Consider the following 13,256-nt stretch of genomic DNA (forward strand, 5'->3'; position numbering starts at 1 on the left):
GGTGGGTATCAAACATGATTTAATTTAGCAGTTTAGCATTAGCTTGCATTAAATATCACATTTGTATAGCATTTTAGCTATTGTAGAAGTTCTCTAGTGATTGCGCAGTTAACTTTTTAGTTAGCGGTGCCCACCATTGCTAGTAAGTTGGTGGCAATAAAAAAATATGCTGGACCATTAAAATATAAAAAATGTGACCCAAAAGTATCCGAACACTCGTTTTCGGATCTACAAAAATGTGTTCTTTTCTAACCTGTTTCATTTCGATATGGCATGTTTAATTTCAGGCTGAATTAGTTAAAAAGGAATTAATTCATTACTGTAAAAGTGAAAAACAAACATGTGACCTCTGAGTGCTTTCAACCTGGAGACACAGACCCACAGCAAAAACTGTTTTGACACAAGCAGTTAAAACAAAATGATTGATTTTATTATCTACATGTTTTCTCCATTTTATATCATTTTGGCAAACTACTTGGCCATCATGCTTTAAAGATGATTATTTAGAAAATAATTTTTTAGATATAATAGAAAATAAACTATAGATACGACATTTTTTGGAGACGTTTTTGCTGGTCTGATAAAACTAGAAATTAAGGGGTTGGGTATAATTACCATAGTTACATTTGGAGATGAAATGGGTTTGCTAGAGCCATTTTAACTGTGAAATATGAGAAATGGAGAAACTGCACTTCATAGACGGCATCATGAGAAAACATTATGTAGGAATATTGAAGCAACATTTGAAAACCTCAGCTACAAATTTGAAGCTGGAATATAAATGGGTTTTCAAAATAGATGCGTCTCTGCGTCATCACACCTGAACGAGGAAGTAATTTGGTCATTCATTTCAGGTGTGTTGGACTCGCCCGAGGGATGGTTTTGTTGCTGGGCAAAAACCCTCGACAAGATTTGACACCCTCATCTACAGCAGCATACTGTATACTAGTATAAAGGTATGAATATGTTATTATTTTTATATTTCTGAACCTACTTCAAATGCTTTTGCAGGAAGATGTTGATTCTTTTCATAGGAATTTAGTAACATATTACGTCCTGATGTTAATTCAAAACATTCAAAACAGAGGTACTTTTTTAGCTGTCGGTTTCACTTTGTGGTGCTGCATTTGAGTGGCTTGTTTTAAATGGGAAAATTGTAAACTTACCACTGTGATGTTGCTCTGTATCAGTTTACAGAAGGTGATTTCCCTAGATAACAATGACATTATGTGTTTGAATACATTACAGGCTTATGAGGAACATGGTTCATGCTAATTATGTCAGTATAACTTCCCCTTGACTGGAAAGGTCTGCAAATTACAAATTTGTTTTCATAATTCAGACCTACAATTACTGCTTTTTTTTTCAGATCCACCTTTTCATCGGAACGCGTTTCATTTAAATATATTTGGAGCTTATCATGCTAATAATTAGGGCTGCAACTAATGATTATTTTAGCAATTATTGATAATTTTACCAATTAATCATTCTAAGAAAAGATTATCACACTCTGCATTGTTTTTATTCAAACACTTTCTTATACAATATTGGGAATACGTTAAAATATGTAAATAATTCCTTATTAAATAAGACAATCAACCAGATGCCTAAAATGCAATAACAGGAAAGGAAAGGATGCATCTTCAGCTAAACAAGTATCTTGTGAAAAGTTCAACCATTCTGATTATTTTTTGGATTGATTGATTAATAATTGGATTGCAAAAGTTGTTTAATAGAAGATGTTTTATTAGAATTTGAACCAGGTGACGCTAAAAATGCCACTTGAGGAGTTCTGTTTAGAAAACATACTTTTTTCTTAGATGCAAAATGTTGCATCTAAGAAATAAAACCAAATCTTCAACCAAAATCTTCAGTTTTGACTTATTACTGCTCTGATTATGTTGTTCTTTCAGCAAATTACTTTTTTTTTGAATCTGCATACTCCAGTTAATGATTAATTGAATAGTTGACGATTATTTCAATTAACCATATCAGACTCAACCAGTAATGTCTGGAAACGACGCAAAACCTTTAACCCCACAGATAACCTTTATTTAGTAAATCAAACTTAACGTTTAAATGCTAACCCCATTGAACTGTTTTTAATGTAACATTTCTGCCCTGACGGCCGCCTTCTCTCTGTTTTCTGCGGAGTTTCACCCTTAAGAAATGAAAAAGCTCTGCTGTCCATGAGCGGCTTTATCTGGACTGTCAAACAAAAAGCTTTCACCGTCAGTGAGTCAGACCCTCCACCCACTTCGCCTCCCCGGAGACACTTACTGGACCTAATTTACAGTCCAGGGTGGTACAGGAAATCATCCACCAGCCATCCTGTTTCACATCAGTGAAGGGAAAACGACTCTTAATCACTGTCAGGGCGAAGCGCTTCGTTAGAAAACCGGCTTTCATGTGTACAGAGAAACATGTTTGGATTATGTCTTATTTTCAAGATGCGATGATGCAGTCAGAGCGTTTGATGATTAAATAACAGCATTTAAAATAGAATCTTTAGCTACAAAACAAAGACGCTGTCTGGTTTTATGTTTTCCTTCTTTCTTTGTGGAGCTTTGGGAAATACCAGCAGTGATCTGGATCTGTTTTATCTGGAATCTGGACCTGTCTAGACTGTGTTTATATGAGTAATAATCAACCCTCTTAGCAAACTCAATTAACAAACACAGGGAATTTTGTGGTGTTCATTCAATTTCACACAGCAGTGCTACTCCTTCTTTTTAAGTCACTATTGCGCAACCACAAAATAATTTCTAAGTGATGAGCTACAAGACATGGGTTCACCGCTTGTTGGGAGCCGAAACCTCAGAGGTTTGCTGGTTCGTTGAGTTTGTCCTGCGGTGTGGCTTTCAGTCATTTATGCACTTTTCATGCAGGTTCAGTTGGTATTTCTGTGGGGGTAAAATGATGACAGCTTAAAATAAACCTGAAAGAAAACTGAAAAATGTAGTTAGAGATGAAAATATTGGGTGGTTTCCTGAGAGCTCTTGTCCTGGTTGGCTGGCTAGGCTACTGTTTAAATGTATTTGTGTAACACTTTTCAAAGTGATTTACATGATTAAAAACATAATACAGAAACCAATTATAAAACGTCAATAAACATTACATTTTGTCAAGTGACAGAGAACCAGAGCAGCTGAAAATGTAACAAATGTTGCAAATTTGGTCCCAAATCCAACCGAATCTATCAGACTATCAACACCCATGTGAGGGTTCTGGATCAGCAGCAGCTGTCTCATCTTTTTTTTTTAGGCAGGTACTGCTGCAGTAATCAATGCGACTAAAGATAAATCATGGATGAGGTTCTCTAGATCTTGCTGGGACATAAATCCTGAAAATGTTCAGGATTTATCTGAACATTTTCAGATAAATCCATGGCTCTGAGCCTTCATGTGGCTCTGAAGCCTCAGAGCCACATGAAGACAGTTAGACACCCAGATTTCATCCTGGTTTCTAGTTTCTAGTTGGAATAACTGAAGTAATGATAACTATTTATTTATTAACTATTTATTTATTAAATAACTGAAGTAATAACTGAATCTGTGTGTTGACTGCAGATTGTTCCTCTTTAGGTCCAAAGACAATAACTTCTCTTTGTTTCTGTTCACAGCTGGAGAAACTTATGGCACCTCTATGCACTGATCTGAAACTATATTGGGCTGCAGTTATCCTTTATTAATTAGTGACATGTTTGTTGTTATGTATGCATGTAGTTTTTTGCTGTGTTTCCTTAGTTCTTTTTTTCTCTGTCTGCAGGTTTATGAGCAGATTTGTAAGGTGGTCACCCTTCTTTCTCTCCTTTGTTCTTGTCTCCCTCTTTCCCTTTAACGTTTTGTCCCAACATTCTTCCTTTCTTATTTTCTTTATTCCCAACAACAAGTAGACTCCTAAATTGCACAAATAATCGTCTTAACGCATCAAAGGAGACTAAATACATCCGAACAAACTGTAGAAACATACAGAAAATGATTTTCTTTTGGACTTTGTTCCCAATAAATGAGCTACTGGTAGATCAAACTGTCTCTGCTCTGCAGAATCTGGGTATTTTTCCAGCACTACATCCTCTGGTCCGCAGGGACAACTTGGCTCACAAACTCTCTGAATTACAACCATGTTTGTCCCAAACCAAATCTGCAGCACACGCACCAGATTGGAAAAACGAAAACAGAGTTCAGGTGGTGTTTTACCAGCTTTCACAGCTGTTCTGCTCCACTCCAAGGCATCATCTCCTGTCTTTCAAAGGACGTCTTCCTGTTTGCGTAAAATCCCACCACCTTTTTCTTTTTTCAAATTAGTTGTTTATTAGATGAACAACGATAGAATCAGAGGAAGCGAATGGAAAATATTTGTGGTTCCCAAATTGGAAACAGACCTCAGTGACTTTTCCTCTCCCCTGTGAGCGGGCAGTGAGTCATAATTAAACCTGGACTTCTGGTTCGGTCCTGCTGAGATCAGAAGAACTGTGCTGTAAGAGGAAACGGGATCAAAGGAGTCGCTGCTGACTCAGGCGCTGGCCCATCATCGGAGTAGAAAGTGAGAAACGACTGAGCATCTGGGAAAAAACACTTCAGTTTCCTTTTAGGGAAATAAAAATGCATCTTCTCAGATATTCCAATGTTTTAAATTAACCTAAAAATTTTAATTTTAGTCTTGTTCTGTTGCTGAACAAATAGACTGATTTGTTCAGCAATAAGAGTGTTATTTACTTAAAACAAAAAATTTACAACAAAGTGATAATTAATATAATGAGTAGATTTTACACTTTAAGTAAAAACGACTTATTTAATTAAGTAAACTTAAATAAAAACATTAAACAGACGATGATGAAATCACTGATTAAAATATGTTGGATTTACTAATAATATTACAAATGTTGATTAAATCCATGTGTTGATTCTATTTTTTTATATTAATATTTACTAATTTCGAGGACAAAAATTATGCTTTCTTTCTAAATATCCAGATAAAAATAATTTGGATTCAATAAATAAAATGAGTTACATCAAGTAGTTACTTGAAACAATGTCGCTTAAGTCAGCACATTATAAATGCTATTGTTATTTAATGTTTACATAAATTAATTGTTCAAATGACCTTTGAATTGGTACCACAGGCCCTAAAATCTACTTATTGATTCTCTTTTTTTTATCTTTTACTTTTATGTTGAATCTATTTAATATCATGCTTTTTTTCCCCAAGACTTTATTGAAAGTCATTTAAAGCTGCACTATCAACTTTTAAAATAGGATTAAACTCTGTGTGTATATGGAATCAATTTTAACATATCTCTACTGCTGGATTCCTCTATACTGATTTTATTATATTGTTCTAAAATATTTCTGAACTTTTTTTAACTAAAATTAATAGATGTTCAAGTCATCTCTTTTTAAATGAGTCATTTCTAAACTGAAAAAGTGTATTTGTTGAATAACGCATCCAGTATTATTGACAAGTAATGCTACTTTTCCCTCAGATGGAAAAATTATGTCTATTGAAAAATTGTTTTAGTTAAAACTACAAGCTTGACCTCATGATGGAGTTAAATCCAGCCTCTGGTTTGATCGTAATGGAGCATGAATCTACAGATGTGGAGGATAAACAGTCTTATTTTCACAATCTCTAACCTGTTATCTCTGTAACTTTGCCCTAAAGTAGCTACAGCTTTAATATATTTACATTATCATCATTCCTTTTGCTGCTCAAACCAATCCTTGCTGCATTCAAGTCATACCAGAACATGTTCGTGTAAATATAACATGCAATGCAGCCCATTTTTTCTGGTTCTGTTTCATGTCAGAAAACCATCATCTGAAGAAGCTTTTTGTTGTAGATGAATGATCCCACTGCTCTCCATATTCACAGAGGTTGACTGAACCTCCATGATCTCCAGCGTTAGTGAAACTGGATGCAGATCACATCTTATTTCTCATCTTCAGTAACCCCAGCACTCCCACAGAGCACTTACTGTCCATATTTATCAGCAAAGATCATGGGAAAGGTCAGAGGTCAGCCTGACTTCCTGCAGGAACATTAATCTGATTGTCTCTTATGGATTCTGCATTAAGTCTCACGTTGCTCCTGCATCTGAAGCTGTGGAGAGACGGTATAGAGGGCAGCAGACATAAATAAATCATGAATCTGCCATCTTGTGCTTCTACAACAAACTGAAAAACAGATTTTCTCAACTCTACTTTGAGCTTCTGCCAAGAACATTGTGTTTCGTCATTTTAAATGAGCTGGACGCTGATTATAGCTCCTGAGATAAATACAATTCAGGCCAGATTTCTCATTTTATTGTCCACACACAAAACAAAAGTTTTTGTTTTTTTATTGCCGAAAAAGGCAAGTAAGAAAGTTATTGCAACACTTGGGCTGGAAAATGAATTTTTTCCTTCTAAGGTAATTTTGATGTTAACTAATGTTTCTTATTTTCACCTGGAGAAGTGTGTCTAACAGATCTGCCCTGAAGATATCTTGAGTCAAACCAGCAGAACATCTGCAATTTAATCAGATACACAGAAAGATGCTAAAGTATAAGAAACCAGGATTGAAGGCCACATGAGCCTGGAAATAATTAATATTAATATAAGTCTGTGGGCTATAAAAAAACTAATTTTCCTTACATTTTTTTGCACAAAGTAATTCTGTTAATGAGATTTAACCCACTAAGTTCTGCTTATTTTGTGCTCCTTTAAGGATGAAATGTTTTAGGCCTCTTCACATTTATGCAAATACTTAAGTTCCTTCTGGCCATGACCTCCAAATCAATGTCTTCACCTGATGAATGTGAAAATGATTGCAGAGATGTACAACCATAGATCATTGAAAAACAGAAGTGGAGCCTCCTGCACAACCAACAAGAATGCAGCAAGTGGTTTCTTGGGTGGTAAGTCAGCAACAAAACACCCGTCTTTTCCAGCAGCCGTTGTACAGCGCATTCAGCAGTAAAACCAGCTGAACAAATGCGTTTGTCTTCTAATAATAAAGTGGGTGACTTAAAAATCTTTTGGTTTCCAGATACCCAAAAACATCAACTTATTGATGTTAACTACTTGGACTGTTTTTAGAAACAGTAGAAGCTCAAATGGTTGCACAAAATGTGTGCAAAAGGTCTATTTTGAATAAAGAATTGATCTAAAGCTAATCTGAGCTGAAAACATTTTTAGCACTGTACATTGGATTTTGGTTGTTTATGTAATAGAGAAACTATGAGAATTCTGTACATAAATTTTGCAATTAAGTAAAATGCTACTACTAAAGTCGTAGTTTAAAAACCGAGCTGTAGTCTTGAAACTGTTGGGTTTCTTTTTGTCTGTTACGGAAACCAGGAGCAGTAATGCATAGAAAAATACTACTGACGCCACTTAAGAGATGAGGAACTATCTCATAATCTAGAGATAAAACTTGTTTTCCCAAGATAATGGGTAAATATTGTTCGTGAATTTGACCTAGAAACCAGGACAGAGGAGCAGAAGATGTCACATCAAGGAACATTTCTCACTGATTGTACCAAAGTGATATTAATAACACTAAAACTGGCCATTGTGATAATTTAATCATCTGGTTATCTCAAAACAAGTTTGTTTTCTTGTTTAAAATCCAACACATTGATTTTGTTTTAAACAACATTATGTATATTTTATCTGTTTTATATTTTTCCTTATGTTGTAAAATTGTTCTTACTGTTCAGTCTTTTTGTTTTGAGAAACTCATTTATGTGTTTATTTTATTTTTTATTGAATTGCACATACAAATACATACAAGGGTTAAAACTCTGCTGTTGGTCCATGAGCCACTAAATGGTCGTGGGCCAAAATACATACGTCATTGACGTGTGACAAGTATCATAATTCTGCAGCAGAAGAAGCTAACGTGGTAAATCCAGACGTAAATAATGACTGAAAATTATAATTATGAAAACACATCACTGGTCTGGTTCTGACTACACATCCAAACAGACTTCTCTACAGAAGTTTCAATAAAGCTCCAATAAAGGCCATTGGTATTGGCTGTGCTTTTTTCTTTATTAGCTTCCTTCGTCTTGTGATCTTGTGGCGATACTGTCGACTGCCACTGTTGAAAACCTTAACATTGATCCATAGACGTCAGCGCCCATTATTATATCCGTAAACTGAGCACTGCTGTATGACGTCTACGTTATTCTTCTGGGCATACAGGCCGTTTTGGAGACGTAAACTGTTTACAGAAGTCTGATAGCGGCAGCATTTAATTAGTAGCATGAACGACCACGCAGAAAAGAATAGGATTTTAGCCAAAAATTGGAATTGAGCATCAAGAATTGCTATATGAACTTAGCCTCGGCACCTATCCAGTTTAGCCAAATAATATTACAATAACAAACTGATTTCTTTTTTTCAAATGATATGTTTGATTTTTCAAATGATATGTTTGATTATATCCTATAATGTTTGATTATTAAAATGTTAAAATTAAAATTTTAATTTTTAATTAAAATGTTAATTAAAAATTAACATTTTTAATGTTAATTCTGACTTATGAAGTTCATTCAGATTTGGCTGAATAACAATGAGAAGACCGTGGCATGGTTCCATTAAAAGCTGCCCAATAGGAAGTGCATCTAAAAGCAGTTGTATTCACAGCTCAAGTGAATAAACCGTCATATTTCATTGTTGAAGAACAAAGGTATGAGTATAAAAGCTATGACAAGCAAGGAAAATTAAGGGACCCCTGTCTGTATTAACCCTTGGGCCCCCATATGACTAAGCCCACTTCTGACTTTCTGAGGAGGGCCAAGCAGCTAATCCTGTACTCAGACAAAAAGACAGTAAATCAAGTCAACTAAAGCTGGAGGAATGTTGCTCTAGCCCCCATGATAAATGGCAGACCTGCTGGAGGAAACTCCTACTTGGTTCTGTGATCCGGTTCACCCACAAACCTTCCTGCAGAGTAACAGACCACCAAACACCAAACTGTCTCCAGCTGTATTTTACCTGAGAGATATTTTAATCTACTTGTCAAGCCTGAACTCATTTGTAATTTATTAATGTATCATATGATACACCAACACGCTGTTGCTTTATTCGCACTCACATGTTCAGAAACTCACCATACAGTTGGTAACTCAACACACAATGTAGCCCTGACGTTCTCCTGTTAGCTGTTTCGTTTGTTTGGAAAAGCAGACATATAATAGTTTCTTTATTAATCTAAATAATTGGTTAGCACACACTGCAGCACGAGTAACTGCATTAGTTTCACATTTCACACTAAACTAAAAGCCCATCTGTTGGTGAAAATCTTAAGAAACATTAATGGATATTTTTTCTAATTAAATTTTACTTTTAAACTACCTACAGATTTTATGATTTATTTAGTTAATTTAATCATTCAGTGGCATCCGAATCAGTAAAGCAGATTACAGTAGGTGGAAGACTCCTTTCCTTTCCCTTTAGAAATGACTTTTACTCAGGAAATAAAGAACATTTTATATTATCAATAGAGTATGTTTGAATTTGAATTTTTTAATTTGAATGTATTTGGGTATTTGAGATCATTTCAAAAGTTTTTATTTTTATTTTTATTTCTCATAAATCGAGAGAATTTTGTTGTCATGCTCACATTTTGTTACAATAGAACCACAAATGTAAATATATTTAATTGGAATTTCATGTTCGATTAACACAGAATAAAATTGCAAACGTGTGACATGAAAGGACGAAATAGTTTTTACAAAATTTAAAAAACAGGAAATTAAATGCATTTGCGTGCAACATAGGCATTCGGTACATCATTGACTCAACTTTTGTGACGCTTCCAGCTGCAAATGTTTACCAATCTTGCGTAGTTTTTTCTTGTTCAGATGAGTCAGCAGCAGTGTGCGATGTTCTGTCAGACTCAGTCATCGTTTTCCAAGCAGGGGTTCAGGCCTGCAGGCTGATAAGTCAGCATGCTCCTAAATAAAGCCACATGTGTCCAGGTTGAGGTCAACCCATCAGCCTCTGCAGGCTGGATCACTTTCAGCTTGAGGAGGAAAAACGCCGGCATGGAGTGTGCAGTGAGGTTTTTACAAGAAAGCTGAGACAACAAACCTCTGACAGCAAGCTCACAGTCTCCAACCATTATGAACCCCGCTCTCTCCACGGCAGTAAATATGTTTTTATTAGTCTCAGCAGGAGTGCATTCAAGACTTCTTAAATATATTTTTGGCTGCTGAAGCTGATTTCAGGCCAGGTTTAAGTAAATATATGATCCCTAACTGCAGTCTGTTAAACTTCACTTAGTGATTGAAGTTGAAATGAAGAATAGGTGGCAAACAGTTGGACAAAAACTACTCTGCATTTCAAATTAGTTGTCATGTCCTGCAAAAGGCAAACTAAGGATCAGCTTTTATTATTTCCAGATGATATGTTATATTTTTAAGAGTCTGAAAGTAACATTTTTGAACCTGTTAACTCGATGTCATAAGTTTGATTAATTTTGGATATTTAAACCAGAAGCCATCACTTTCAGACCTTCAGGGAAATAAACAAAAAAAACAAGCAACAAATTAAAATTCAAAAATGCTTTATTAATCCCAAAGGGAAATAAAGTGAAAGGAGAATTAAAATTAAACCTCTCTCATATGATTCATGTTTTGTTATCTGTTAAATGAAGTCCGAGTAATTTTTAAAAGTGTTTAAATGCATTTTGCACTTTTATAGGTTTTTGATCTGAAAATTTAAGCCTGACAAAAGAAAAAACATGCAGAGATGCGTCAAGTGTGTTTCTTTCTTAAGATGGAGACATGTTTTGTCTTAGTCGGTCAGATATTTAGATGTTTGATATAACTTGCTTAACTTCCCATTTTGATTAATAATAATATAGCAGCTTTAAATTCTGACTTTTTTCATGCACTTTAAATAATAGATGCTCTTCCTTTCTGAGTTAAGTTTGCTGAGAATCAGTGAAATTATCTTCTTTTTCAAACTGATGTTATTGTTTCTTGAAGACATTTAAATTCTCAACAAGCTTGTCCAGTTGTACTCCAGAAGCAAGAGTATTGGTAGTAAGAACAATATCACAACAGGACCATTAGAGGCGACTCATGGAGCATCTAGGATACATGCGATACTGGCTGTTGCCTCTATTCAGCTCAATGTTTGGTTTATTGTTGCTCGACATTCCAAAAACCTCCCTAATGATGCCATGTGAGTCGTTCTGATCAGATGTCCCATGGTGTGAATTACTGAAAAACTCCCAGGAAGATGACTGAGAGCTGCAGATAAGGAAGATGTAACCTGAAACCACCTCAACTTGTGTTGGTTTTTTATGAGAGTGTAAGTCAGGAAGGGTTGGTTAATCACAATTGAAGTCATCATCACAATTTTCAGCAATGCTAAGACAACAAGGGAGTTCCTTGATATCGTGCAGCCCTAGCGTTGATCCCCAAATTCATAATAAAAAGCAATTTAAAATACCCTTGATCAAAAAAAGTCACTGAAACATAACTTAATGTAACAGAATTTAGACAAAACATAGGTAGAAGTTAAATTTTGTCCTAAAAATTAAATCTGCGGAGCTGTTGCTTTGAATTCAGATGTAGACATACTAAATTAGACGATTATTGCCAATTTTCTAAAATATCGGCAATTGTGTCAGGATTATAGAACACATACTTAGTTATCTTTTTGTTTACAGACGTAAATTTGGGCAACAACACAGCCTGCTACTCGTATTCATGTATATGCTGCCATATGCTGCTATCCCAAGACATGTTGCCATAACAACCCTCGCGCCCTCCTTACCGTAACTGAACTCAAGCAGAGACCGGAGGGAATGGTTGCTGGTTTGTGTGCCAACTTCGGAAAGAAAACGACACAAGTGAAAACTATGAGGGGCCATTTAGGACAGAATCTATGTTTTGTCTCTCACACACTACGAAAGACTCACGCACACTCAAAAAATATTCAAATTGCGCGTACACACTACTAAAATGTCACACACGCCCACAAATTTTCTCCCACACGCATACACAAAATCCTAAAATTGCACGTACACACCACTAACATGTCGCACACGCACACACATTTAATCTTTCTCGCACACATACACTGTACTAACATCTCGCACACACAAAATACTAAAATTGCGCACACGCACACAATATTTCTCTCACACATACATAAAATACTACAATTGCGCACATACACTACTAAAATATCAGACACGCAAACAATTTTTTTGTCTTAGTCACAAGACTAAGATTGCACATATAAACTAATAAAATATAGACTCATTATTTTGTATGCGAGAGACTCAGTTTTGTATGTGTGAGAGGCGTCACGGGAGAGGCGGGGCATAATTTGGAGATCAGATCGCGCATGCGTTATACCACAGTGAAGTTAGCTTCAAGTTAGATATTGGAGCTCCACAGTGTAAGCGGCGTTTAGCTCAAGGTTAATCCGATTTATGAACGTTAATTTCGGCCAGCCGTTCTCTACCGCTCCCTCCTCAAGCGCTTGGAGGTTCACCTAGGGCTTATTCCGGTTCTAAGGCCGCTTACTCTCTAACGCTGGTTCTAAGGGTGCTCACTCCGGCTCTAACGCCGGCTATAAGGTCGCTTACTCCGGTTGTAACGCCGGCTATAACGCCGCTTCGGCTCTAAAGCCGGAGTAGAGCGCTAAGTGAACCGACGAGTCCTTGAGGAGGATTTTGTGTATGCGTGTAGGAGAAAATTTGTGGGCGTGTGTGACATTTTAGTAGTGTATATGCGTAATTTGAGTATTTTTTGAGTGTGCGTAAGTCTTTCGTAGTGTGTGAGAGACAAAACAGATTTTGTCCTAAACGGCCCCTCAACGGTGAGCTTTCTTATTTTTGTTTTTATAGCGGTATATATTCATTTTAGTATGTTTTACAAGGGTAAAACGCATAACTTTCCGTCGTGGCGAAACTTTTATTAGCTATAGTTTAGCTAACAATGGCCATTAAAACATTCGTGTTAATGAGGTTTAACGTTAATGACGTCAAACCTGATAAAAACGTCAAAACGTTTTTATTTCAGTGAAACATTGGCGTTGTATTGCTTTAGTTCTTGTGTAGAGTTATATTTGCCTCTTTCTGAGGCAACGAAATCATACAGCGTACAACTTATGTATAATGTAGCTGACTGCGCTCCACTTAACACCGTCTCTTGCGCATGCTTCTTCGTCTGCTGCATTTTAACAAAGCTAGCAACTGATGAGAGAAAATAGTCCCCCGACTACTGCGATGGAGGTGATGTTGAC

This window comes from Poecilia reticulata, chromosome 14 (assembly GCF_904066995.2).
Source record: "Poecilia reticulata chromosome 14, P_reticulata-male-v2, whole genome shotgun sequence".
Classification (NCBI taxonomy): domain Eukaryota; kingdom Metazoa; phylum Chordata; class Actinopteri; order Cyprinodontiformes; family Poeciliidae; genus Poecilia; species Poecilia reticulata.